General features: G+C 34.2%; 1 long non-coding RNA gene across 3 annotated transcripts; it reads left to right on the top strand.

Annotated features, from left to right (window-relative positions):
• The first annotated feature begins 288 nt into the window (after positions 1-288).
• On the top strand, positions 289-3,491 carry LOC123881545. Of its 3 annotated transcripts, XR_006799506.1 has the most exons (5): positions 381-611; positions 849-925; positions 1,005-1,086; positions 1,204-2,597; positions 3,144-3,491. It is a non-coding gene; the product is annotated as an uncharacterized LOC123881545 (long non-coding RNA). The 3 variants fall into 3 exon arrangements; XR_006799505.1 differs by lacking the exon at positions 849-925 and having other exon boundaries at positions 289-611; XR_006799507.1 differs by having other exon boundaries at positions 333-611; positions 849-1,086.
• Positions 3,492-6,188: the final 2,697 nt, after the last annotated feature.

Below are 6,188 nucleotides of genomic sequence, written 5' to 3' on the forward strand. Positions count from 1 at the left end.
AAAGTTTGATTGCCCATACGTCTCTTAGAGCCTCATCAAAAGAATATTGGTACTTTGATAGTGGTTGTTCTAGACACATGACTGGTGTTGAAAAATATTTAAAGGAAGTAAAATCCTATTCCACAAGTTTTGTGACCACTAGTGGAAAATACACATTTTAAATCAGGGATTTTAAATCAGGTACAGAAAAGCCGATTTAAACACAAAACGCGGTGGCAATTTTGTAAATAAGGGACCAATTCTCAATTGATGTAGTCAATTTAAATCGGCCTAAACGATTTAAACTTTAGTTATTAATTTATAATATTTTTTTTAATAAAAGAAAAAAAACTGTATTGAAATTTGAAACCCTAGCGTGCCTCTTTTCCTTCACACTCCCTCTTCATCTCCGCCACCATAAGCCTCCATCTTCTCCTCCTTGATTAGGCATCGAGACTCTATTTTCCCCTATAGCCTCTTACCATTCATGACCTTTTTCCCTTTTTGCAACAGCCCCGGCGTTCGTTTTTCACATCACAAGTGAGAACCAGTCACCACACACAATCTCTATATCGTCCCTCACCGTTATCTTCTTACAGCCTTCTCTTCCGTTGTGGCATCTCACTTCTCAGGTTCGCTATTTTATCCTCGAACCCTACGAAATTGTGTTATGCTATTTTCTTTTGTTTTTTCCTAAGATCTAAAGTCGATTTTCATCCTTGAAACCTATAATTGCTTCTGTTGTGTTCGGATCTATGGTTTATTTCCCCTTTCTTTCTTGTTAATTTGACAGTTGAAGTTCATTCAAAGAACCTCTAATTCATGTTAAACTGATGCTAATTTGAAAATATGTCTAATGCTTAGTGCAGATTTATTGTTGATTGCTCTCTAATCAAATGATTCAATCTTAAGATTGTATATGTGAAGAAAAAATGAAACTTGAGAGGTGATTTTATCCAATTTTTGTTGATTCGGTTGGATTCTTATTTGACAATTCTTATTGTTTTGTTTATGTTGTTTTGTAGCTACTGAACAAATAAAGGGGACAACAAATGAATGAGGTTTTAACCATTAACAATAGTTATATCCTTTAAGTTGTATGATAAGGTAATTTTCTGCTGAATTGGAACTGGATTTTTCGATAATTTACAATGTTTTAAGGTTTGCTTAGACCTATTTTGGGTTTAGCTGATGTTGTAGTTCAAGTTTGTTGAACTGGTGCAGGTTTGTGTTTTGTTTTGGTTTGTGGGTTGCTGTTCTGTAGTAGAATTTTCTGGTTTTGGGGTATGGCAGCTGAAGATGAGTCGGATTACTAGTCTCGTATCAGGTGTTTCTCTCATTCCTCCCAATTCATTACCTCGGAGTGGTAGTATTTTAGCTCAAAGTACTGGTTTTTAACTTTTATTATAATTCTTTTGCTCACATATTTTGATTGAACTAGCATCAGAAAACTACTATTTTTTATTTGAGATATGGAATATTGGTTAAGAATGAATCTTTTATGTTCTAATGTTAAATGGTAATCAGTGCATAATTCTTGTTATTTTATACCTTAGGTTGGTTTCAATTCTTTGCTTTTGATCCATACTTTCAACCTCTTCTATGACATCTTTGTCATTGACACACAATCAGACACTACTCAGTTATAATGCTATTGTTTATTTACGATTTCTGAAGAACTTGAAAGTACATGAGTATATAGGACAATTGTTTTAGTCCACTTTTTCAAAGGATTCTGCAAAACCTTTCATCTGTCAATGTCCATTAACTGCTATAAAATTGGCTGGCTAGTACTTCCAATTCCTCTATACCTCCATGGGCTATAGGGTAAGTAAGTTATGTTCTTTTTCTTGTGTTGATTTTAATGTTAGAGGTTTTAGTTATAAGCATATGTGATAACTTGAATCACTTTAAATTAACGTTAAGAAGCTACATCTAGAGGGAAGATTAAATCAAATAGTAGATAAAGATCTAATTTGAAAGTGACTTAGTTGAATTGGAAGAAATGGTACACGTTGCATTCTTGTGTACACATTTTAGGTGACTTTGTTGATTATGTGGAATTGCATATCCCTGACTCTTAAGCATCAATTGTAAATATTATAGTATGTGACCAAACCTTCTAAATTAGTAATTGTCCTTTTTACCTCTTTTTTTCCCTACAATGTTGAACTGTGTGTTTGATTTTGATGAAGGGTGGTGGAAAGGTACAGTGGTCCTATGAAAACTTCCTAATTTTCTTATCGTTTATCTTTTGTTTGTTTTGTGGTGTATTATAGGCATGCTTATGCAACAACTTTTCTTCTTTTGTTTAAATGAGAATAGGTTGCAGGTGACAGCATAAACTTACTGAGGATTCAATTGATGTACTTCATGGGATATTTGGTTGGTAGAGGAGTGGAGTTAAAGCCATTACTTTATTATTTATTATTTTCCTCTGCAGGAGTAACTGGACTGACTACCTTTGGTATTTAATTTAGATTTGAATCCCTTGAATAGAGTTGATGCATGTAGAAGTTTATTGGGTAGATGAAAAAGGGAAAAGGAGTGTTGCGTGAATGTCAAACGTTGAAACTCGCTCTGAAAGATGAAAAAGGGCAAAGGCTGTAAGATTGATCGTAAGTATTCTGATCTATGAAACTAAAATTGACTTGTGGTTCTGCTTTATCGATTTGATTAAAATTATGAAATTGAAACAGATCTATGTGAACAGAACTGCAATGTGAAATTAATGGATTAGTTTTTAATGTGTTCATAATTAAAACCTTTACTAGAAAAAACCAGCATAATTTGTATTGGTTAATACACCAATCTACTAAGGATGCTAATAGATTTAACCAACAAAATCAGTTTGGTTAATACACAATCTACTAAGCAGAATTCACCAAAATCTGTTTGTTAGTTCTAGATTAATTTTGTGCATGCCATTCACATGGTATTAGAATAAAAATCACATGCTTTCACTTGTTATTAGAATTATGTGCTTTTAATTTGTATTACTTGCAGTTTGGTAATAGAATAGAAATCATTTGGTTTCACTTGTTCTTTAAATTATGTGTTTTCACTTGGTATAGTCTGTACTTTGACACGTGCAATGTATGGGCTAGTTAATTGTGTTCTTTAATGATGATACAATATTCTAATATTATTTAATATTTATTTAGGTATTTGGAGATTCAACACCATTTCACGAGGACGAAGTTTCGAATGTTCAAGAAAGTTTAGCAAATTCGATTCTTGAATTTATATGAAGTAGCCTAAGATTGTTTAGATTTAATTTGGTTAGGCGTGTTTTGGTAGTAGTCTAAGATTGTGTAGCTTTGCTTAGGCTTGTTTGTGCTTTTGTTTGGAGCATAAGATTGTTTAGTTTTAGTAGGAGATATTTAGATCCGATGGTACTTTCGGAATAGTATTTCATGAATATTTTGTAACTTAATTTAAGTACAATTTGGTGGTATGATATTTGGTTTTATGATATTTTTTATTGAAGGTAGTGATGAAGTTTCGATTTATTTATAATTTGGTGGTGTGTGTATATATATATATATATATATATATATATCTGTGTGTGTGGGCACGCAATATTGTAGGAGAATCTGGGATTAAAAAAGAAAGAAATAGTATATGCTTTTAAATCGGTTGAACTGACTTAAAATAAGTTACTGAGTCGGTTAAACCGATTTAAATTTGATATTTTAAATCGGGTACACCCGATTTAAAAAGGTAACAGATTTTTTGAATTTTTTTAAATTGGTCTAACCGATTTAAATAAAACTAAATAAATCGTGCTACCCGATTTAAAAACTTTTTTTAAATCGGATTGACAACTGATTTAAAACAAAAAAACTTACTAAATCGATCGATTTTAAATCGGTTGTTGAACCGATTTAAAAAGCCTCCAGGAACCGATTTAAAAAGTGTTTTTTCCACTAGTGGACATTTGGAGATGGAGCAAAGGGGGAAATCAAAGGTATTGGAAGACTGATTGACCATGGTCTACCAAAACTTGAAAATGTTCTCCTTGTAAAAGGACTAACTGCCAATCTAATCAGTATAAGCCAACTATGTGATCAAGGCATGAAAGTCAACTTTACAAAAAATGAATGTCTGGTCAGCAATAATGAAGGAGACATCCTTATGAGGGGTGTTAGATCAAAAGACAACTGCTACCTGTGGATCCCTCTTGAAGAAGCTAATGTATCTACATGTCTCTTAACTAAAAATGAAGAGGTTAAGCTGTGGCATCAAAAATTAGGACACCTTAACCTGAAGAGCATGAAGAAAGGCATATCAGAAGAAGCTGTCAGAGGACTACCAAGCTTACAGATACAGGAAGGCAATATCTGTGGTGAATGTCAGATTGGGAAGCAAACCAAAGTGTCGCACCAAAAGTTGCAACACTTGTCCACCTCTAGAGTTCTTGAGTTACTACACATGGATTTGATGGGGCCCATACAAGTTGAGAGTCTTGGAGGTAAGAAATATGTTCTTGTTATTGTTGATGACTTCTCTAGATATACTTGGGTAAATTTCATTAGAGAAAAATCTGAGACTTTTGAAGAATTCAAAAATCTTTGTTTACAACTTCAAAAGGAGAAAGACTGTGGTATTATAAGAATCAGAAGTGACCATGGTAAGGAGTTTGAAAACTCTAAGTTTGCTGATTTTTGTGCTGCTGAAGGAATAACTCATGAATTTTCTTCACCAATTACACCTCAACAAAATGGTGTGGTTGAAAGAAAGAATAGAACCTTACAGGAATCTGCTAGAGTAATGTTGCATGCCAAAAATGTTCCTTACAAGTTCTGGGCTGAAGCCATGAATACAGCTTGCTACATTCACAATAGAGTAACATTAAGAAAAGGCACTGCTACAACACTATATGAACTATGGAAGAATAGGAAGCCTACTGTGAAGTACTTCCATGTGTTTGGATCAAAATGTTATATTTTGGCAGATAGAGAACCTAGGAGAAAATTGGATCCCAAAAGTGATGAGGGGATATTTTTAGGTTACTCAACCAACAGCAGAGCGTACAGGGTTTTTAACTCCAGAACAAGAACTATGATGGAATCAATTAATGTTGTTGTTGATGACAGTGATACAACAAGTGCAGATCCAGCTGAAGAGACAGATGTCATAACACCTGTCCCAACACCTGATGATGATCAAACTGAACCTGAACCTGATCAACATTCTGAGTCTACTACAGAGGTTCGTAGACCAAACAAGGGACCATCTACTAGAACACAGAAGAATCATCCTCTGGAACTTGTCATTGGAAATCCAAATCAAGGAATTGCAACAAGAAGATCAAAAGAAGCAATTTCCAATTCATGTTTCATATCAAAGATTGAACCAAAGAATGTTAAAGAAGCTTTGACTGATGAATACTGGATCAATGCTATGCAGGAGGAACTAACTCAGTTCAAAAGAAGTGAGGTATGGGATCTAGTACCTAGACCAGATGGTATAAATGTTATTGGTACAAAGTGGGTGTACAAGAACAAAACTGATGAAAATGGTGATATTACTAGAAATAAAGCCAGACTTGTAGCACAAGGATACACCCAGATAGAAGGAGTAGATTTTGATGAGACTTTTGCTCCAGTTGCTCGCTTGGAATCCATAAGATTACTCTTGGCTGTGGCATGCATTTTGAAATTCAAGCTATATCAAATGGATGTAAAAAGTGCATTCCTAAATGGCTATCTAAATGAAGAGGTATATGTTGAGCAACCAAAAGGGTTTGTAGATCCAAGCTTTCCTAACCATGTTTACAAACTAAAGAAAGCACTTTATGGATTGAAACAAGCCCCTAGAGCATGGTATGAAAGATTGACAGAATTTCTTGTCAGCCATGGATACAAGAAGGGTGGAAATGATAAAACCTTGTTTGTAAGAGAAGAGAATGGGAAGCTAATGATAGCTCAGATATATGTGGATGATATTGTATTTGGTGGAATGTCGCGACAAATGGTGGAACACTTTGTGCATCAAATGCAATCTGAATTTGAAATGAGTCTTGTAGGTGAGCTAACTTACTTTTTAGGTCTTCAGGTCAAACAAATGGAAGACACCATATTTATCTCTCAAGAAAAATATGCAAGAAACATTGTGAAGAAGTTTGGTATGGAAGGTGGTAGTCACAAAAGGACACCTGCACCTACACACTTGAAGCTTACCAAAGATGAGAAAGGGGTTGATGT

The sequence above is a fragment of the Trifolium pratense genome, linkage group LG4 (genome assembly GCF_020283565.1).
Source record: "Trifolium pratense cultivar HEN17-A07 linkage group LG4, ARS_RC_1.1, whole genome shotgun sequence".
NCBI classification, from domain to species: Eukaryota; Viridiplantae; Streptophyta; class Magnoliopsida; order Fabales; family Fabaceae; genus Trifolium; species Trifolium pratense.